Raw genomic sequence first — 23,361 nt, forward strand, 5'->3', positions numbered from 1 at the left:
TACACTGCCTACCCACAGTGACACTTGGGAGGTCACCATAACCATGCCGGAACTTGGATTTGGGGCGGTAGTGAGCAGTCAGGGAGGTGAAAAGCTCTTCTCTTATAGTACAGAGCTCTTTTCTAAACAGCCAAGACTTTATTCATAGTATCCTAAGTACTCCTGGTAATCCTCCTGGGTGAATTGTATGGCAAGAGATAATGCAGAGGATAGTAGCACACCTGAGTAGATTCCAGTGAGGACCTGACTGCCTACCATCTTAATTAAGCTAAGTAGTGGCATCTCCAGGCAAGCATCTCCCTTGGGACTGGAGACAGACTGGCAAAGAGACTCTTGGATACTGCTTGCTGACCTCAACCGTGAGTGGAGCTTGGTGTATGGCTGAGGTGGTGCAGCCAAGGACTATCAAACCTTTAGCACAAACACAAGGGTGTTATACAAATTACTGCCAAAGTCACTGGCAGGGCAGTGGAGGGCAGTATTTAACTCTTTATTTGCGTATCTATTGTGTTGCTGAGCTTCCCAAGTTCATGACTGTTCCCTTTCTCCTAATCCAGATTTCCTCGTTTGTGTGCAGTTTTGGAGTGCCTGCAGATGGGGAAGTTCTGCCTGGTAAGGGACCCAGGGAAGGTGCATTTAATTTTCCAGGTTTCTGGATGTGGATGGAGCCAATTTGGTTATTTCTCAGGAGGGACTCTAGATATACCAAACCTGGCCCATTTTGCTGCTGTCAACCACCAGGCAAAAAAGTTCTAAGTATAAGGCCTATGATACAGCTGAGCAGTTTTAATCCTAGCCAACAAGGGGCCGTAGTGACACATACACACTAGGTCTTGTAATACATACATTTTAACATACAGAAAACTGGAGAGGGCAAGAAAGCAGGTCGGGAGGTGCCCTTTTGAATGTGTCAGTTTTCAGGCTTTTCTTTTCACCGAGTCCGTTGAGTTCCCTTGCTTGAACTGCACCACATGAGCAGCAATTGTGAGACACGAGCATGGGAAGTTGTAGAGCTTAATTCAGATGAGAGACGACCCTCTTGTTGTGAGGCCCAGGCATTTCCCCATATAAGCTACTAGTGTTTCATTGTAAAGATCAATAACCATTGTAACCTGTGGTGTCTAGGAAAGCCTGGTGTGGTGGATTTTTTCTCTTCTCTAAGCAGTACCAAGGTCCTCAGCCTCGCCTCCCAGACTGCATTTTGTTGTCCAGGATTTGGCCCTTAATGTGTCTAGGGAATTCTGACTGATTCAAGCCTCTTTGCCTACATTTTTGTTCTGCTGTCATCACTGCAAATGAAAGATGCTATAAAAATGGATAGCACTATTCCTCTCAGTCGTTTTATACAGTCTGTCTACTGTAGAAAGGCAGTAGATACGTGCCTCCGGCATGGATCATTTAGACTGTGTGAAACAAATGATGCGTGAACATTTTTTCTCATTTCAGATTTCATTGTCAATCTGCTTAGCCACTTTCAGTGATTCATAGACAGGGTAACCAGATAGCAAGTGTGAAAAATTGGGACAACTTTTTTGGGGGGAGGAGGAAAGTATAGTTGCATATATGAGACAAAGTCGCTAATATCAGGACAGCCCCAATCATATGGGAACGTCTGATCACCCTAATAATAGAAATCATAGAACCATAGAAATGTAGGACTGGAAGGGACCTTGAGAGGTCAAAAAGTACAGCCTCTTTGCTGAGTCGGAACCAAGTAAGCCTAGACTATCCCTGACCATTTATTTTTGTTCAGCCTGTGTGATTTGTGTATCATCGAATGGGGTCACTGGGTATAGAGAACGTGGAATGCTATAGGCTGTAGTTTGAGAAATGTGTGGCTCTCTTGGCCCAAAATGTTCCACCTGACGAGACTGCACTGAGTTGTACTGCCATAACCGGGTTTTATTATCAAACCAAGCATTCTCTTTTCCCTTCTGATTTAATGTTCTGTCCAGTACCTGTACTACACTAGCCTGCTTAATCCCATCAGCATTCTGTAAACTTTTTCATATCTGCATAAATGCTCCCATTTAACACCTCACTTTATTTCCCTAAATCGCTTACTTCTCTCCCAAAGTGACACATTTCTCAGCCGATTTTTCTCAGCGGCTCTGAGCTTTTTCCTGTGCTTTTTTGCATTCATTCTTTAGCTACAATCACTGTTCTCTCCATGGTCACCCAGAAATCTTATTCTTTACATTTTCAGTGGTGTTCAACACACCTGTGCTGTGCTTTGCCACGCATTCTTTTACATATGTATCCAAAGTATTTCCATTTATTCCCCTTATGTTACTGAAATTCTCTTTATAAGAAAATTCTATACTATAATTCACTAATATGATGGTGTAGTGAGGCGGGGTGGCTCCCCTCCTGCCCAGAGGAGGGAGAGCCCAGCCGGAGGCCAGAGTGGGCGGAGCCACGGAGCGCTGGGCCCGCCCCTCAAAGGGTCAGGCGGCGACCCGGAACTATAAAAACTGGCCCTCAGAACTCAGTCAGGCCCCAGCCGGCAGAGAGAGCGGACGTACCTCAGCGAGCTCGAGACTGGGAAGTCCCTGCGACCCAGGGCAGCCGCCCAGACTGGCCTGAGCTTCCCCGCGCCCGCTACCCGGAGGGGCCGCCGAGCCTGCCACCCAGCCCCGGCCGCGATGAGCCCATGCTCGTGGACCCTCCAGAGGCCGACGTCAGGACCCAGGTAGGCCCCGAGGGGGAGGTCAGAAGTAGCCCGGGGGCAGCCGACCCCAGTCAGGCTGCGGCCTTACCGGAGCCTATGTCAGTGTGTTGCGGTCAGGATCCCCACTGACTGACCAGCGGATCGACAGCCGCTGCTAGGGCCCCAAGCTGGGATGCAGTGGAGTGGAAGGGCCTGCGTCCCCCCTGCCACCCCACCCCGGGGTGGCAGACTCCCCCTCTCCCTGGCCTGAAGAGGCCACTAATTTAACTGTTACTGTTGCTCAGCCCTGAACCAAAGGCCTGAGCTTTCTGACTCTGTGCTTGCTGCCCCGCCATGACCTAGGCCGGGCCCCCAACTGTTACTGTTGCTCCGCCCTGCCGGAGGACCTGAGCCCCTTGCCCACCGGGCGGACAACTACCGCTAGGACTGCCGGGCAATTTTTCCCGGACCAATCGGAGCGTAGTGTGCCGGGGTGGCTCCCCTCATCCCCCCGGAGAGGGTCGAGCTCCGGCCACTCGCTTACAGATGGTTTTGTTTTCTTTTCTTGCATTTCTTTTTAATGTTATTTGGTGAAGTTCATTTTCTACCCAGTCCTAGTCTCCCCTATCACTTCCTGGAGGAATCCATAGGTATCTCTTTTAGATCTAACCCACTCTGTTGTGTATTTGGTTGTCATGGTTTTGTTGCTATGGCAACTGAGTTAGATTATTATGGGTTAGCTCAACCGGTTTCAACCGGCTGAGGAGCTCTCTGTATATATGTAAATAAAATGGAGGTTTTGGTTAGCTGCCTGCTCTCTGGCCTCAAGTGATTGCTTCCTACACCGGCTGCCCCAAGGATATAACACACTCCTCCAGTGTTCTGGAAACTACCTGAAATTTGAACCCTTCCAAATGGAATCCAAGTCATGGCACCACTACATTGGGGTTTCCTCTTCCACTCAGTTCTCCAAGAATTCAGTTTGACTCCTGTTTTGTCACTCAGGATCCTTTATTTGGCATACACCAGAGATGCAATGAGTTGATCAGATTCAAACGTCGAGGGTCGGTATAGGATGTACCACACCTCCAAAATTACACAGCGAAACGTTTATATAGATTTTTTACCAACACTAATAACACACGCATTCTTAACTATACATTGCAACACACATGTCCGGATTGGCTTGGTTATTCTGCAGGAATCAATCCCTATACAGCATACTCTGTCCACATGTTATGCATGCATGACCTATTCTTTACCTCATCTTATATTTCAGGCTTATCTTGTGTGTTGTAAATAGTACCAGGGTGTTCCCCCTTATCTCAGCTAGTACAGACCTCCTGTATCTAGCCTACCGATCCATTTACCTTCCTGTCATGCCCATTAAGAAATGAGGTGAGTTACTTGTGTCAAGTTCCTTATGCCTATGCCTACACTTGAGCAAATCATGTAATCATTCTACTGTGTTTTCCATCTATTACAGGAGGATTATAATACTTCCTTTGTCTGGCTTGTCCATTTGGACTCTGGGGCAGGGACTGTCTCTTACGCAGAGTCTGTAAAGCCACAAGCACAATGATACCCTGACCCTGGTTGGGGTTTGGGGCAGTACTGTAATGCTAATAATAATAGGAAGCATTACATTGCCACACAGAGTGACTTTAACCTCTCCCACTTTCTCTTGCTCGGCACAGCCCTTAAATGAACGTAGCAACACATCACCTACAGACTTTAAAAACCAAGGAGAGGAATAGAGGAGGCAAACGTGGCATTCTCTCCCCATTCAACATGCATAAATTGCTTACAAATTATTAAGACTAGGCCAGAACCTCACTGGGCATAAACCAGCATGGTCCCGTTGACGTCAATGGACCTCTCCTGACTTACGCCAGCTGAGGCTTTGTCCCCCTGCTTTATCCTGTGCACTGGTGTGATGTCTGGCTTGCTGTTACATGACCAAACCTTTTTAAACCAGCAGATCACTCAGTCCTGAAGCATCTTCCCTTTTGCCCTTATAGCCCGACTCATGAGGCAGCAGAGTGTGGTGCAGAAAAATTGCATATGATGTAGGCCCTGCTGGTGGATATGTGTGATGCCCTTAAATTCTGGCTAAGGACAGGCTTCATAGCAAAGAAACAAATACACTCTAACCATTACAGATTTTTCTGTAATGAATGGATGGGCTTGGTTCGCCTTTCACTTATGCTGCCCCTTGCTCTGGCCTGGTCAGATCGACTAGCAGCTTTGGATGGGAATGGGAACCGCCCAGGGCCCTGAGAACCTCTAGCATCAGATGCGAGGTGGCGGGCTAGAGGCCTGGTGCTGAGGAAAGAGAGGGGTTGAGAGGGGGAGGTGTGGGATACTGGCAGGATGTCATGAAGAGTGAGATTGGCTAGGAGGGCACTAGGTGGTAAGGCAAAGTGGGTGCACGGAGAAGGGAAAAGATTCGGTTAATAGGGCACTCTGCCCTGGAAGGGGATTTTAGCAGAGCAGGGGAGGATGACAGAGGGAATTGGGTACATATTTTCAAATGTGTTTCATAACAACTAAGCAATAATAAGTAATCAGGTGACCCTAGTTTTGTAACCTTCCCATTCCTACGTGCTTATGTAACACCAACAGACATCAGCAGGCAGGATCGAACCTCGGGCTTCTGGAGCTAAATGCATAAGCCTCTACCGCATGAGCTAAAAACCAGTGGCCTCTTAGCAAAGGTTGTAGAGCAGACTCATTTCATAGTTCTCTCTAAGTGGTCTCAGTGCCACTAGATGGGTCAGAGCACCACACCCAGGAGGTGAGTGGGTTACACTTACATCACCACCTACAGTTTGTAGCTCTCTCTCATTGTCTCATGTCTACCATTAGACTGTAAGCTCCCCTGGGCTAGGAGTGTGTCTGCCTACACGTTCTATAAGGCACCCAGCATACTGTGGAGAAATTAATGGTGCAAAACAGAGTGAGAGGAGGACTGAGGCCCAGCAAGTCTTAAAAGAAGGGGAAGCTATTTATATGGCCAACTTTCAGATAACAGTGAAAGCTGATCACCCCACTCCTCTGACATTACCCCGAGAGTCTGAATTCCCCAAGGGGCTAAAGGAGGAGCAGAAGCCCTGACCTGACCTTATTTGTGTCGTCTGCAGCTGAGACACACTTGGACTGTCGCTGAACTCCCAATAAAGACTTTGATATGAGATTAGATCTGTGCAATGTTTGTCCAGCACTGATCCTTTAATAAGGGTCTGATATGAAGTTCATTAAGTCCAATACATACTTTCTCTGCAGCTTTGCAGGGGGTGTCCTTTAGCTCTCATCATATAAGAGCACCGACAGCAATCTAACAGCTAAATAATCATGATAGTGGCCTCTGACTATGCAGGATTAAATATTAGGTAGAATCTGAGGTATTGCCATTTTAATTCTAATTGTTAGAGCTTTATTCTCTTTACACCTGATCCAAAGCCCACTGAAGTCAATAGAAAGACTCTACAGACTTCAGTAGACTTTGGCTTAATTCCTTCACCTCTAATCATTTGATCCCAGCCTGTACAGGTACCGCCGATCAGCTCCTTCCCTTCCCCCCTGCAGTGCCTCCTGCCTACTGGTGGGCCCCACCAATCAGCTCCTCCCCTTACCGCCACTGCCTCCTGCCCGCCACGATCAACTGCTCAGCGGTGTGCAGGAGGTGTTGGGGGGAGGAGAAGGAGGGGGGTAGGGCATGCTCACGGGAGAGGGTGGAACGGGGATGTGAAGAGGTGGGGTGGGAGCAGGGTAGGGGCCAGAAAAGGTGGGGCAGGAGTGGGGACTTGGGGAAAGGGATGGAGTGGGGGTGGGGCCTGCGGCAGAGCAGGGCTCAAGCACCCCCCCACCCCACCCTCCAGCAAATCACAAAGTCTGTGCTTCTGCCAGCCTGATTCCTAGTGTACATAGCTCAAGCTACCATCACAACTTGATCCTAAAGGTACCCACAGTTAGCAGAGAAGCCAAGGACAGAATCCAAGCACCCTCTGTCCATTGGGAAAAGAGTCCCTCCAGATCAACACATGCACATTGGCTGGGCAGGGTAGAGAGGCTGACCGTGCCATGCAGCTGTGGATAAGGAAGATTTGGTCTCCCAGGTCATCCATCCAGTGCTACCCACCAACACTAAATTCACTCTAAAAATGAACTGAATGCAGCAAACCACATAAATTCATTCTGAGATTCATTGCATGTGCTAGAGCAAGACTATGCCAGGAATGCAGTTGGTTAGAGCTGCAGTATGTACTCCCTGAAAAATGGAAACATATTTTCTTCCATTTCAGTATGTTTATTGTTACAGTCAATTACCTATATGGGCTCTTACACTAACAAACTTAACACCTCATATTCAAAGTGTTTATTTGCTCCAGTGTTTGGCAGTGGGGTGTTTTTCCCCAAAATTTTATGCAAAGCTATTAATTTGTGTAGGTTTATGTGTAATACACAACTTTACTTTCAATAGCACCTCTCGTGCAGTCTGCATGTGATGACGTAACCAGCCCCATACAATTAGCCCTGCCTGCCTCCCCTGAGATGAGGTGTGGGGTTTCATTAGAACCAGCTGGGTGTGGAGGAGCTGCCTGCCCTAAAGTGGACAGCAGGAAGCTGCAGAGGGAGGGGGAAGCTCAGAAAATTGTGGAGAGAGTGAGTAAGGGCCTGCCTTGAAGGACCCTGTTGCTCCAGCTAGGCAGGGTTGGGACAGGAGTAGCTTGCCAAAATAGGGAAGACCTGAGACACCAGGGGAGCTTGGGTCTGTGCCCAGCTCAAGGGGAGACTTTGTTGTGTGCTTTTTCTTTTTAACTTTAAGTTAATCAACAAGCTCCTGAGGAGGGCTGCTGCTGGATTTGTAAAAGCCTCTGTTTGAGTGTTCTGAGGAATGAAGAGATGAAGTGGAGGCAAGGGGGGGGTGACTTCCCCGGGAGGAGTCAGTCATTGACACTTCACCTCAGAAAGCCTGGCACTGTGAAATAATATAATTAGAGAAAAGTAACAGCTAACAGCAGAGGATGAATGGAAATTAAATTACTAGGGTAAACCTTTTAGGCATGTTCTGTGTTAGTAGGAGGCACTTCAGGGCTGTGCTGCCCCAGCGGTAGCTATTGTCAGAATGGGGTATTGGACTCAGGGCTGGTATTGGATTTTTCTTACTGTAACAACATTAAACAGTTAATTGGAAAGGTCTTGAGTTTTGTGTAAAAGGGCTCTAATCTGCTGCCAGTCATGCTGTAGAAATGATTCTTAACACATACCAAATACACTAGAAAGAGAGGCGAGACGGAGGTGTTTGGACTTCAAAAGCTAAATGATTGTTCATGATGGGAAAGATAAGAGGGGAAAAACTTGCTGGTAACTAAATCTCTGTTTTGGAGGGAAGAGAAGAGACAGGAGAACAAAGCCAGTGCTTCAGCTTACATTTCTTTCTGCTCTTCTGGCAAAGCCCCAACGGGAAGTGAAAAGGAGGGGAAAGTGATAAGGAACAGTCAGCATGGATTCACCAAGGGCAAGTCATGCCTGACTAATTGCCTTCTATGATGAGATAACCGGCTCTGTGGATGAGGGGAAAGCAGTGGATGTGCTATTTCTGGACTTTAGCAAATCTTTTGATACAGTCTCCCACAGTATTCTTGCCAGCAAGTTAAAGAAGTATGAGCTGGATGAATGGACGGTAAGGTGGATAGAAAACTGGCTAGATGGTCGGGCTCAACGGGTAGTGATCAATGGTTCCATGTCTAGTTGGCAGCCGGTATCAAGTGGAGTGCCCCAAGGGTCGGTGCTGGGGCCGGTTTTGTTCAATATCTTCATTAACGATCTGGAGGATGGTGTGGACTGCACCCTTAGCAAGTTTGCAGATGACACTAAATTGGGAGGAGTGGTTGATACGCTGGAGGGTAGGGATAGGATACAGAGGGACCTAGACACATTAGAGGATTGGGCCAAAAGAAATATGATGAGGTTCAACAAGGACAAGTGCAGAGTCCTGCACTTAGGATGGAAGAATCCCATGCACTGCTACAGACTAGGGACCGAATGGCTGGGCAGCAGTTCTGCAGAAAAGGACCTAGGGGTTACGGTGGACGAAAAACTGAATATGAGTCAACAGTGTGCCCTTGTTGCCAAGAAGGCTAATGGCATTTTGGGTTGTATAAGTAGGGGCATTTCCAGCAGATTGAGGGATGTGATCATTCCCCTCTATTCAGCACTGGTGAGGCCTCATTTGGAGTACTGTGTCCAGTTTTGGGCCCCACACTACAAGAAGGATGTGGATAAATTGGAGAGAGTCCAGCGGAGGGCAACAAAAATGATTAGGGGGCTGGAGCACATGACATATGAGAAGAGGCTGAGGGAACTGAGATTGTTTAGCCTGCAGAAGAGAAGAATGAGGGGGGATTTGATAGCTGCTTTCAACTACCTGAAAGGGGGTTCCAAAGAGGATGGATCTAGACTGTTCTCAGTGGTAGAAGATGACAGAACAAGGAGTAATGGTCTCAAGTTGCAGAGGGGGAGGTTTAGTTTGGACATTAGGAAAACCTTTTTCACTAGTAGGGTGGTGAAGAATTGGAATGGGTTACCTAGGGAGGTGGTGGAATCTCCTTCCTTAGAGGTTTTTAAGGTCAGGCTTGACAAAGCCCTGGCTGGGATGATTTAGTTGGGTTTGGTCCTGCTTTGAGCAGGGGGTTGGACTAGATGACCTCCTGAGGTCCCTTCCAACCCTGAGATTCTATGATTCTATGAAAAGATTAAATGGAAACTTCTCTCACTGCCACTTGCTTCATTCACATGCCATAGATGTGATCTGGGGCACAGAGAGGTCAGCTGTGGTATAGGGTTGCTTTTGCCATCTTACCCCCTCTGAAATTCTGACCTTAATAATGAAGCAGCCTAAAGAGTTAGAGGTCACTCACATAATATAAAAGCAGCAAAGAGTCTTGTGGCAACTTATAGACTAACAGACGTTTTGGAGCATGAGCTTTTGTGGGTGAATACTCACTTCGTCGGATGCATGTTGCTTGCATGTTGCCTGCCCCTGGAAATTTCCACTACATGCATCCGACGAAGTGGGTATTCACCCACGAAAGCTCATGCTCCAAAACGTCTGTTAGTCTATAAGGTGCCACAAGACTCTTTGCTGCTTTCACAGATCCAGACTAACACGGCTACCCCTCTGATACTTCACATAATATAGGGCAGAATCTGGACATTGACTGTCATAACTTGGTAAAATCTGCTCACTACAGCCTTAAAAAGGGCTGCATCTTACCCTAGTGGAGTACAGATCACAGGATGGCTAACCCTTTATTGTTCTCCAGTACGTATTTTTTTAAGGAGTGATTTAACAGAAGGTGGAAGAAATGATGGGGAAGAAGACGAGGAAGGACCTTCCAGAGTAATCCTGGATGATGTTTTGGCTATACAGCATGTACGTAGTAATGATTATGAAACAGGGAAGTGAAGACCCAGGCTGCAAGTACAGTGCATCAATCCATGTAAATAGACTTGGGTGCACAGATGAATACAGGAAATCAGCAGGACTTGGCTTGCTAAGAAAGCTCACATAGGTAGTCATTCACTGGGGTTCAGCTTAGTAAGGGTTAAGAACAAGGATCGCAATGTACAGCAGACATCTTCATGGCTAGATCATTGAGAAGTCTTAGCTTTTGTAATATTATCTTATGCACACAATCTCTGTCTGCCAGGCACTCCACTCTATGTAGCAGAGCGGGTCAAAACTCAGGATTTCTGTTCCATGGGAAATTCTACCATATCAAAATTTACTTTCATCCTGAACTGGAACCAGAAGTTTAAATTTCCCATAAAGCAACATTTGCAAAAAAAACTTCATTTCACAAATATCAAAACAGCTGTAATAAAATGCTTTTTTTCAACTTTATTATATTAGTCAAAACCTCTGTGTGTCAGAACACCAGGCACTACCAACCTCTCTGATCAGACATACTTCTATACTGATGAGGGTGTTGCTAATAACCAAATTTCTGTGGCTCCAACAACTTGAGCTAAAATTTTAGGAGAAATAAATTCAGCCTGTTCTTCTGTCTTCTAGGGCTAACTGTCTTACTTGGTGTCATTCCAATGTGTTGCCTGTAAACTTCACTCATTTTCCTACTGGAAAAAGAACACAATGGAGAAATATAAGCAAAGGTTTTATCCAGCCTTCCCTGTGCACTTACAGCTCCAACTAACTGCAGTGGGAGCCGTGACTACACAAGGAATGCAGGATCAGGGCACAGTGATGAGTGTAGCAGCCAGAGACCCTGGATCTAGGGTGAGCAGAATGGGGCCACAGCAGAAATAGCCACATAGTGTCGTTTGCCTCTGAGCTTTCTCATAGCACCAGCATCCACTATCACAGCACGAAGGCATGGGCTGGTGTATTCTTCTCACTGCAGTCAGTGGCTGTGAATGGCCAGACTGAACCCCAGACCTTGTTAAAAAGGGGAAAAAATATTGAATGGGTTCAGTGCAGATAAAACAGGGCAGAGTCAAGGGGGCGAGACCTCAAGCAGGGCCCAAAACCGCAGACGTGTGCTCCTGCCCCACTGTGAAACGCTGAGCCATCTTCACTGCCAAAAGTTAGTGTCGATTTGGACTTGCATCAATCGCTTTCTGTGGAGCTTCTCCTGAAGGGGGAGGCAGTCTTTACCCGTGTATTCCCAATCCTGTTTATCAGTGATGTTGTAAAGAGAAGGGCTTCTTATGGAGACTATAATTCATGTGTCACCCTATCAGACAGTACATTCTAGGTTTAATAAACGGCTGTGGTACTTTATCTGCATTGTGGTCTTACCCAGATTACATAATTTTATTCCTTCTCCGGGCTCCTGCTAAGAGGTTTGCCTCCAGACATAAGCCTGCATGTGTGAAAAGCTCAGTGAGTCAGTAAGGTATTTCTCTCGTGATCTGTGTGTGTTTCGCTGGGAAGTAGATGGCAGTTAAAGTTTTGCAGATCCTGAGTCACATTCTGGCTTACCTTGAGCACAGACACGCACCAGATACCAGCATGCCAATCTATAGTCTGGCAAGAGCGCTCCGAGGAAAGGGGCTGCACTTACATCGCCAATGTTCAAGGGTATTTAGAGTTCACTTACCCGCTCTTTCTCCCCCAAGCCACTTCCTGCATTGCAGCTGTACACACACAAAACGTTTGCGCTTGTATCATTACATTGTGTATATGAGAACAGGGGACTAGAGACAACACTTCCAGGTACTAACGTCTCTACCATTGATCTACTGTGTGGCCTTGGCCATGTAAATCATGGTGTAACAATTAAGGATGAGGATAATACAAGTGTGCTGTGAGATTTCATAATTCATGTCCCTAACTGAAGAGAAGTTTAAGTGCAATAAAGCTGTGACAGCCAGTAGGGCTGGTAAGAGACTGAGCCTCATTGCCTGGCACAAGTTATGCATCTGGGTCAGGATTACAAAAGTCTCACACCCCTGTCCCATGACAGAGGTCAGTACCCACTGACTCCAGTTACTGTGCAGGTGCTGTTTCCTGGCTCAGACGTGCTGCAGTGGCTCTGGCTGTGCCCAGGACCTTCCATGGCCGCAAAGAAGATGGGGAAAACTTCACCTGAAAAACATGTGTTGTAGAAGGCTCAGAATGGTTAAATTAGACCTCTTTTGGCAAGGGTATTACAATGACTCCATCCAGGCTCTTCTCTACTTTTAGCTGACTTCCTCAATGAAGCAGCACTGGGGTTTCTGCTTGCATTCAAACAGCTGCTCCATTATTCTTAGGGTAAGGATGTCTGCAAGAGTAACTGCTATTGATTTTTAAGAGTAAATCTGCTAATTATTACCTCACTGCCTGTAATCAAGACCCGCCTTTCTCATACAAACTGGACTATCTCTCATCCTGAAGGGAAATGATACAAATTCACTCTGATATGGTGATGCATGGCATTTTAATTTACTAGCGCTAGCTTCCTTTCACCAGAACTATTTAATTGTGGAGCTGCAGCTCTTGACATAAAGGCTATATTCATGGCAGACAATATGCTGTTGTCCTCATTCCCATGGTGCAGTAAATCTGCCCAATATGCACTGGCTAAGAAGTCCCAGATAAGACACTGAATCCATTTTTGATTACCATGTTTGTCCCAGTGGCAGGATGTTGCTCTGTGTGATATAAAAACACCTAATTTTTTTTAAATCAATAATCCTGTATAAGAAAAAGAACTTAATCATTGGTAATTTTAATCATTGCTAGAGAAGGCCTGATTCTGAGGGCAACCCAGGACTTTCAACTCCCAGTGAAGCTGATAAGTATTAAGGAAGCTTAGCAAATTGTCAGACTAGGCCCACAATCTGGAGCTGTACTAGCTAAAGTGGAATGGTAAGAGTTTAATCATCTTCATGTTCTTCTTATTCCCTGTTGGTCACCAGAGGGACCTTGCTTGGGTTCTGTTCAAGTCTTGTCCAAGACCAGTGGAGGGATAGTTCTGCATTTAGTATAAGAGCATGACCAGCTGGGATCAGAAAGGAGTTTCTCATGTACTGCAGAATTGTACAGCTGGCCAAGTGCATTATGGGATTTGTATCACTTTCTAAAGCACAAGGTATATAGGCCACAAACCGATAGTCGTGCTGTACATTGAGGGGAGAAAATCTCATCTGGGCCTGTTGTATTAATTTAGATGTAACATATGGGCTAAAGGTGTTAACATAACCCAGTCATTGTCCAACATTAAACAGTGTAAGACAAGATCTGGGATTTGATATACAGAGACATCAGCCTGCTTAATACCATGGCAAACACGTTACAAAACTCAAACCAAAGGTTAGAAATGTATTAACTGAAACATACAAAAGGAAAACAAGAAAACAAGGTAAAGAACATTAGAAATTGGTTGTTTATGCAAAACAAACTTAATCAAAACCTATCAACGTCCTAACTGGAAACAGTGAATATTGGTTAAAGTCTCTTATTCAATCAAACGGTCCGTGGTGGAGAGAGAGTTAATTTCTGAATAGAGAATGAAAGTGACTTTCCTGCCTTCTACAAAACAGACAGACACAGAAGGGAGAGAAGAGATGTTCTCAGGATACAGAGTGGCACAGGCAGATGCTTTGACCTGGTAGGTCAGTCATGACAGCTCTTGCTCTGGGCACTGGCTCGCCTGTCTGTGACTATATCATGTGGTTAGTATGGTCAGGTCCCTTTCCTTCACGGGTCCTTCTCGGTGTGAGCTGGATGGGCCATCTCATCTCACCATGCTAGTGCCGTACAGTGCAGTTGATTTTAGAATCCAGTGAAAAGCCAAGAGAGAGGGAGACAGGACAGGGAGAAGATAGGAGCATATGAGGGAAGGGAAGACAGAGCAGGATTTTGTACGTATTAGGTTGGGGTCTGTGCTAGGGCAGCAACGATGGCCAAATATTCCCACTGGAATATCAAAGTCTAGTGTCACAGCAACAATCCTTCCACTACAGCCCCAGTGATGGTAAAAAAAAACCCTCTCCCGCTGATCTCCCTCAAAGTCTCTTTCTAAGGACCCCAAAAAGGGAACGATGAGCAAAATAGCCCAGTCTCATTATTTTGTCCCCCAATTAAGCCTAATTTCCAATATACCAGTTTTGGTTCCTTGATTTCTAATTTTCTGCAGCTCTTGTCTACTGGTCAGACTTTTGACCTAGGCCCTGAGTGGTATCAGATATATATATACACTAAGGGCCTGGATCAAGACATATAACAGATCATTGTGACAATTCATGAACCTTTGCTCACTTTTCACCAGTTGAGCTTACAATTCGAGTAAATGTGTAGGCCTGGTTATTACAACAGGCCCATCTGTGCAATTAATTTAGATCCTGAAGCTGAGGTTTGATTAATTTAGCCTGCATAAATACAAATTGTAATGACACACTACAGATGAGTGACTTCATTTTGACCAATTTTTGGAGCACAGGAATTTGAAGGTTTGATGTGAGATCAAATGTAAGACCAGCCCCACTCCCACACCCCTCTTGTTTACTGCTGTTAGGGGCTTATTCCTTCACCCGCTCACTTCCCTGGTCCTTCTTGCATGAACAGAGAGCAACAATACCCGAAGTCCGAAGGTGCAAACAATTCAATGTTTATTGGGGTGAACTTCCAGCAAGCATGATTCCAGTTTCCTTCCTCAGTGTCCCAGCTCTGACACCACAGAACCTTGCCTATGTCCCTGTTCCCGTTCCCACCCTTAGCAAAACATGATTTTAATTCCCCAATTCCATTCCCTGTTCCCATTTCCCCCCCTTACTTTTTGATTGACTGCAGACTATTTAGGTTTCAGAGTAGCAGCTGTGTTAGTCTGTATCGGTAAAAAGAACAGGAGTACTTTAGTACTTTAGACTATTTAGTAAAATTAGTTCTGCTTAGCTATACCTTAACCAATCATTTTACTGAAATTTAACTAACCAATCCTAACATATTGTAATGTGATTATCTAACCAATTATATCGCACCACCTTAATTGGTTTACACCCAACAAAATTAATTATACAGCAGACAGAAGCAATCACAGAATCAGATTATACAGACAAACAATAGGGAAGTGGAAACTACAGTGACAGAACAACACTGAAATTAGGATTTTACACCTCAGCTATTAATAAGTGAGTTCTTGCCAGACAGGATGCTATCAAACTAAGTTTCCTTTTACACCTTCTAGGCTCTTCCCTTTCTCTGGAGGTGATAGGCGTTATCAGGACAGGATTGTATTCCTAACAGCCCAATAGCACCCTTTTTCAGAGTATCAGAGGGGTAGCCGTGTTAGTCTGGTTCTGTAGAAGCAGCAAAGAATCCTGTGGCACCTTAGTCTGTTAGTCTATAAGGTGCCACAGGATTCTTTGCTGCTTTTTTCAGAGTGACTACTTTGGAATGTGAGGATGTGACCATTCACTTCCCAGTTTATGGCTGCCTCTGCTACTTAGCCAAAGGCCTTAGCCTAAGAACAGGGCCTCAGACTGTCACAGTAAGAAAAGGCCCTTACACTGGCAGACAGTGATTTTATACCTCTATAACTAGCTAAGTGATAAAAATACACCTAAATTCTTGAAGTATAGGCCTTTGCAGATATCTGTATCCTAACGGTCATCCTTTATTATGTTTGTCTAAACTCTTCAAACAAGGGAGTTGTCTTCTTATGTAGCTGTAAAGCTGCATGTGCACCGAAGCCATGACAAACAATATGGGGCAGATCATTTCTCCATGTCGGAAACATCCATTTAGGGGACAGGAATCTTTTTTCCCATAGGATACCGCAGCTGGGTTTTCACTCAGGAAATAGAGGCTCAAGTGCCAGTATGAGAGTGGCAGAGGATTTGGTATTCAAGCCAAGTCCTTTCTGGGGAATGGAGGTATTTTAAACCTGTTAATTAACCCATAGTAAAATCCTAGTGTAAAGGGAACTTTGGGGTTTACCTCAACCAGCTATCGTGGGTTAAAACCACAACTGTCTTGTATACATTTTCTACAGGTTTATCATGGGGTGGTTCCCTGAAAGTCTTTTCTAATCTCAACGACTGACCACTACAACTCCAGGTGCTCTTAACCACTGTGGTCCATGTTGCTTGATTTATATCCTTTCCGCAGGCCAAGCTTGGAATGCTATTTACATACTATTTGCAGTCAATAGCTTCCCCCATTTGTTTCTAGGGAAGGGTACGGTATTAGGAGCAGCTGCCAGGTCTGGCTAATCCTACCTGCTTTCAGGCTCTGTAGTTCCTTAGCACTACCCCCCTGTCTGCGTATATAGTCCCAGTAAGGGGTGGGGGATTATGTTCATCCAATTAGCCCCTCAACTGTCTCTCTACTCAGTTAATTAGCACCCTGTGCTAACTGCCTGTGTTTCAGTCAGGTCCCAGTTTTATGTATACTGGTGGGGATTTGAGTGACAGGGTGCGGAGTCAGCTCCTGATGAAGCACATCCTGTTACAGGCTTAGTTAACACCGGTTAAAATGCACCTTTTTTCCTATTCCAACGTCTCAGATGCTACAGTGATGAGGATTGCTTAGGTACTCAGATAGGGTCCATCAGGAATTGCCACCATATCATCCTAGTGCAGGGTGGAACAGGCAGGGCTTTGAAACCCAATATGGGTGGGTCTCTTCCCCCTTATCTACTGGGGTTGCTGGGACCTAACAGGCCTATAACTTTGCACTCCTCCTTTCAAGCCCCTCCACACCCTATCACTGCTGCATTAGGATGCATGATCCCATGGAGATTGGCAAGACTGGGAAAGCTAGTCAGTGCTTAGCCTTTCTTCCCCTCATGTAGAATTAATAGGACAAGAGTTTAAGATGTGAAAATGGACCTTCTCCCGACTGGTCTTTTGACAACTGCCAGCACTCTCTCCTCTAACTCATCTGATATCATGTTAGTGTTTGGTGCATTGCCTGCCAATAAACCCATTCAAAATTAGTCCTCATTTTGCATCACCTTAATCTATGTACTGTCCAAGCATATCAGCTATCATTTTGTACTTTGTTTATGTTCCATATAACGGTCCTCCACATGCTCACCACCCATCCCCTCTTGTTAACTGTAAATGCTATGAGCTACTGAAGCACTAGGATAAAAAAAAGTGTTCCAGCTGCCTGGATCACTCTGAACCAGTGACTGTGCCTTCCTGTGTGATGAAAACCAGAGTCTGACTCAGTCATAGACTCCTTGGCTGGATCCTCCTCAGATATTCCCTCTCTGCTGCCTGTAGGACACCATTACTCTTCCAGAGCCTTGTCTCTTCAAACCAAAACCTCTTCTGTGCTCTGAAGACCCCTATGTCATCACTCAGGCTTTTCTCCCTCTCTGTCCTTCAGGCATTCTCTTTACTGGAGAAATCCTGTCCTAAAATCATGACTTCTGAAGTCCAAGTCGTATATCCCCTGGTGGCTGTAGGATTGCTCTCTATTTCAGTAGTGGCGCTCTCTTGCTTTCTTTCTCCTCTTATCTATTCCAGGCTTTCACTGTGTCTTTCCCTCTCCTCTATGTCCTCTTTTTTATTATTAATTATGTTTATTACAGTAGTGCCTAGGGACCAGTCAGAAACAGGGCCCAATTGTGCTAGGCACTGTACAAATACAGGGTAGTAATTGGTCCCTGCTCCAGAGAGTTTGCACTTATCTACACTTACAGCACTGCAGCTGCACCCATGTAGCGCTTAATGAAGATGCTACCTACACCAGCGGGATAGCTTCTCCCATCAGCATAGGTACTCCTCCTCCCCAAAAGGTGGTAGCTAAGTCAATGGAAGAAGCCTTTCCATTGATGTTGCACTGTCTACACTGGGAGTTAGGTCATATAACTATGTTGCTCAGGGGGTGGATTTTCCACACCAAAGAGCGACGTAGTGATACCAACATACATTTGTAGTGTAGACCCGGGCCCAATAATCTCCTTTTCCTGCTACTAATCCTGTTCTCCTACCAGTGGTTCATGCAATATATTGCACAAATATGCAAGGAGGCATTAATAACACCATGACTCTGTTGAAATATACAAGAGCCACATTAAGTAGAGGTGTGCCTGAGACACACAATTCCGATATGGTTTTATGTCTGGATTGTGTAATTTCCCTCCCTACACCACCACTAAAGTTCAGGTATGTTTGGTTTCAAGGTTCAGGCCAGCCCCATGGATGAATCTCATAGAACAGAGCCGAGAATCAGGCTTGGAATCTTTATGGATTGTTGCCATGGATCAACTTCAAACTCATAAAGAATCACTGACCTAACCATCCTTACCCGGGTAATCACATAGTCAAAGAAGCAACATAAGGGAACAAACTCTTCAACAGAAACTGAAGTCAATGACCAAAAGGTCAAACACGTTTACAGCTCACTCTTTAACAAAAACCAACATTTCAACTGATACATAGTATCAATCAGCAAGGATTTGTCCAGAAAATTATAGATTTGAGGATGGGGGAATAGGTTATCTAGAAATCTGTAAAAGATCAAACTGAAAATGTAATTTCTAACGGAATGAATAGCTTACAGCATGTCCTATAGCACCACCTAGCAGGTTAATTTAAAAAGTGATCTATGTGCCTAGATCTTTGTCTATGTGTAAATAGATAATAAAGTGAAAGCACAGTTCTGTCCTACCATATCTTTGATTCATTCCTAAATGTATGCCTATTGAAATCAGAATCTAATCAGGTTTTGGATTAGACATTGAACTTGACATAAGATACAAGAAATTCAATAGGGTTTGGGTCTCCACTTTTTAAAATAAATCTTATTTATTATGAAACTGTCAAGAGAAATCTGTGTAAAACTCTCTGATGAGACTCATGATTGACAAATTTGCTCCACTGGCATGAAGGAACTTTCTACTACAAGAGTGAAACTCATCTGTGCCAGACAAAGTTTCCTGAGGTGCTGATCCCAGAGTTGCAGGACCTAAGAGCCATCGCAAACCTCACCACCTTCCTTTCCAAGTGCAAGCCATTATTTAAAAAACAAACAATAAAATAACCTTCTACACACTGCACATGCTAATCTCCCTCTAGGGAGAGAGAATGACCACACATGATAGATGTTAGTCACATCATTTAATGAATTCCTAATAAGATACTAAGGTGATGAGGGGCATATAAGAACCTATATAGATCCTTTTGCAGGAAAGCATTTGGAATTGCTGCACTGAAATGCATATGGGTGGAATGAACCCATGGAAATTCACTTCCTTCTAATTGAAGTCGGAATACCATACTTTTTTTCCTCCCTGAGTCTAAACTACTGTAACAAATGTGTGGCCTCCTGGAAGACAAAATAGCTAGAGTATTTCCAAGATGTGAAGTTCTCTTTTCATTGCATAACCTGTAAAAGTTGTGGCTACACTGATTGTAGGCACTTCCCCAAGGAAGGGGTGGGGTGTCCATGGCTTCAGTTTGATGCTCGTGCAATTAAGGCCTTAATCACATGAGTAAGGGTTAAAAGATCTGGCTCTTCGGTTGTTGGATCCTCAGGACAGGGACTTATCAACATTTTTGTATTACTCATATCAGCAAACCCAGGGCCAATTCTAGGTTGCAATATGAGAGGTCCTGCTTTCAATGGTAATGAGATATTCATTTCTGCAAACATTGTGGAAACATATCCCTTATTAACGTGTGCTACTCTCATAACATTTTTGTGATTATTTTGTGCTGACAGTAGTCTATTCTTTATTTATTTACTTAAATTTAACCTCCTCCTAACAAGCCTGTTTGCTCTTCTTTGTGACTTAGGAGAAAGGAGCTGTTCAGAGGGATTCTTCTTCCCAGAATGCATCAATTTCAGAGCACACACCCCCACACACACACACATTCCTTAAATAACTGCTTGCTCTTTGCATCTGTACTGGATATAGTTTGCACAGCTGTCCAGAGCATATGTGAACAGGCAACTTTTCCAGTTGGCACCAATGAGCAATTCAACAGCTGCTTCTGTTTTTTCTTCCCCAGAGGTATGGTAGTATCGAACCATACATGTGTCAATGGTTTAACGGAAACCTTGAGATGCCAGCACATTTTGGGGAAAGAGTTGTGTTAGCCTGTTTGGGGAAGCTTTGTGTGAGATGAATCAGGACTTTCTTTTTGTCTTGGCGATATGCACAGAAAATCAGAGGGTGAAATTCTGATCCCATCAAAGTCAATAGGAATTTTGCCATTGATTTTTTTTTCCCGGTAGAGCCAGGATTTCACTCATGGCCTAAATTATTGCAAGTGAAACACAGAACTTCTGACCTGCAAAAAGAAAAGTCTGAATAGGTCTGGTTGAAAAATGCTCTACATTTTCCACAAATAAAATTTTACAATTAAACAAAATATTTTTATTTTCATTTATTTTTAGGTGGATTTAAAAAAATCCCAGTAAAATGAAAACCAAAACACAACATTTTGTTTTTTGGAAATCAGAAATTTTCAGAATCTCCCACCCCTTTTCTTTCCTTTTCCTCTTCCTCCTTCATTCTCCTGCCCCACCCAACTCCACCAAAAAGGAAGAGGAAAAACACTTTTTTGGCATTTTAAAACCAAATTGTCTTTCAGTTTCTTATTGAAAAATGTTGAAATTTTCAGACAAAATACCATGCAAAGCTTTCTGCAAACTATTCATTTTGATTGAAAAGCCATTTTCCTTGTTTTGATTAAAACCTATCTCCCAGCTCCAAGTTTGAATAATAATTCACGTTAGTTGTTAATGCAATAATTTACCAATACTGTATGCAGTGTAGTTGGAGATATTACCTCACTCACTTTGTTTCTATAACAGCGGGTCTCAACAGGGGTACGCAGATGTCTTCCTGGGGGTACATTGACTCATCTTGATATTTGCCTAGTTTTATAACAGGCTACATAAAAAACACTAGCAAAGTCAGTACAAACTAAAATTTCATAAAGACAATGACTTGTTTATACTACTCTGTATATTATGTACTGACAAGTAAGTACAATATTTATTTCCGATTAATTTATTTTATAATTATGTGGCAAAAACGAGAACATAAGCAATTTTTCAGTAATAGTGTGCTATGACGTGTAGTTTTATGTCTGATTTTGTAAGGTGAAACTTGGGGTATGCAAGACAAATCTGACTCCTGAAAGAGGTACAGTAGTCTGGAAAGGTTGAGAACCAATGGGATCTTTATGAGCTTGAAAAGAAAGTGCGGGTAGTGAGCACATTGCCTTAGCCATAAATTTAACCTGAGGACGCTCCTGTAAGTAAACACAAGCCAGCACTTTCAAGGCCGTGTGTCTAAAATCCCAGAGACGAACACTGCCAGACTTGGGGGTCTTTGATAGCCAGCCCCGGATGCAAATTCTATGGCCCTGGCTTCTGTGGATGATAGTGAAGGGTTAACACAGAGCAACCTGCATGCCCTGCTGCTGCTGCAGAAGTGTGACACATGTTCCATACTTGCCAGTGTGGCTGATGTTTCAATTTGAGCTTTAAACAGTCAAAGCCCAAGTGCCCCCAAAGAGGTCAAACAGCCCCAGGCACGCAACATGCAAAGGTTACACTCTGCCTGCGTTGCTATGGCGACCCCAGTCGCCTGCCGCTCCCCCCCACCCCAGCTGCTTTGCAGCCGCGCTTAGCTTTCGCGGCAGCCCTCTGCTTTACGGCCAGCCCTTTCCCCGCGCTCAGCGGCGCGAGCGCACGTCCGCTGCTGCAGCCTGGAGGGGCAGGTGAGGAGCGGGGTGGGTCGCTGCGAAAGGTGGCGCAGCAGCAGGCTCCGCGTAGAGACTGGGGGACCCCGGTGCCCTCCTTTGCCGGGCTGCGGGGGTCAAGGGCGAGCCGAGGGAGCTGCCTACGCCGCCTTGCGCCGAGTGAACACAAGGGTTTAAGCAGGGGGCGGGGGGCTTGATTTTCTCTCCCCCTGGTTTTACAGGCATTTCCCTTGAGGTGACTCCTGGTTGACATGCACGTAAGGGAGAGAAGAATTGGGCTGGAGACCCCCAGCTGTCACGAGTCTTGTGAAATCATTTGGGGTTGTTCCCTCCCCCCCCCTTTTCATAGAAATCATGTTTGAGCATTGACCTGCTAAACTCAGGGTTGTGAGTTCAATCCGGGGGGGGCGGCATTTGGGGATCTGGGGCAAAAAATCTGTCAGGGTTGGTACTTGGTCCTGCTGTGAAGGCAGGGGACTGGACTCCATGACCTTTCAAGGTCCCTTCCAGTTCTGTGAGAGAAGGTATGAAGCTCCTCCTGCCTCTCCTTTCAGGCCCAATCCTGCTTTCACTGAAGTGACCAATAAAACTCTCAGGGACGTCAATGAGAGTGAGATTGAAATCCGATTCTGAATGGCTACATCAATTTCTTATGCCAGTGTAACTCCACTGAAATCAGTTACAAGGGAGTTTTACTCAAAGGACAGTAAGAGAGACTTTTAAGGGCCTGATTCCCAGCTGACTTTCACCTTGTGTTGTCATGTACACAGTGATGCCATTATCATGATATTTGGTGTTTTTCTTAAAGTTCAGGTCCCAGAGCTATGTGATTAGATCAGAGTTTCTACTTTCATGTTTAAAAAATTGTTTCTAAGTGTCAAGATTATAGAGAAAAGATTGAAATAATTAATCCTTTAGGCTAGGAAAAGCAGGCTAAGGAAAAGACTTTTTTAAAACTTCTGATGCATCTGAAGAAGTGGGGGTTTTTTACCCACGAAAGCTTATGCCCAAATAAATCTGTTAGTTTTTAAGGTGCCAGCAGGACTCCTCTTTGTTCTTAAAACTTCATAACTTTTAAACCAGGTCCCGTAAAAACATGACACTGACTCATGGTGTTTGAACACTTGCGGTTTGCAGCACTACTTCTACCTGTGGAGAGGGGTGGAAGCCTTTCCAAATTAGAATGGTGGCAATGTTTGATCCCCACTTTGTCCAGGTGTGAATAGGAGAATTGGGCACATTTATTTTAAGTAAAAGAACATCTCTTATTGCAGGGGTGGGCAAACTTTTTGGCCCGAGGGCCACATTGGGGTTGCAAAACTGTATGGAGGGCCAGGTAGGGAAGGCTGTGCCTCCCCAAACAGCCTGTCCCCTATGCACCCCCTCTACTTCCTGCCCCCTGGCTGCCCCCCTCAACCCCCGATCTATCCAACCCCGCCCCGCTCCTGTCCCCTAACCACCCCCTCCTGAGACCCCATCCCCTATCCAGCCCCCCCTGCTCCCAGTCCCCTGACTGCCCTGCCCCCTATTCA

At 45.1% G+C, this 23,361-nt stretch overlaps 1 protein-coding gene across 4 annotated transcripts in view; it reads left to right on the forward strand.

Moving 5' to 3' along the window:
• TMEM177 (transmembrane protein 177) overlaps positions 1-23,361 on the forward strand; it is a 39,157-nt gene that overhangs the window by 10,085 nt on the left and 5,711 nt on the right. The window contains exon 1 of one of the 4 annotated variants that reach the window (XM_045031792.1): positions 21,753-21,847. The exons of 1 other annotated variant lie outside the window; for it this stretch is intronic. The gene's annotated coding sequence lies outside the window, so the exon portion shown is untranslated. Of the gene's footprint in view, positions 1-21,752; positions 21,848-22,044; positions 22,065-23,361 lie in introns of those variants that run through there. 2 more of the 4 variants (XM_045031791.1, XM_045031794.1) reach the window with 2 other exon arrangements.

Source organism: Mauremys mutica, chromosome 10 (genome assembly GCF_020497125.1).
Source record: "Mauremys mutica isolate MM-2020 ecotype Southern chromosome 10, ASM2049712v1, whole genome shotgun sequence".
NCBI classification, from domain to species: domain Eukaryota; kingdom Metazoa; phylum Chordata; order Testudines; family Geoemydidae; genus Mauremys; species Mauremys mutica.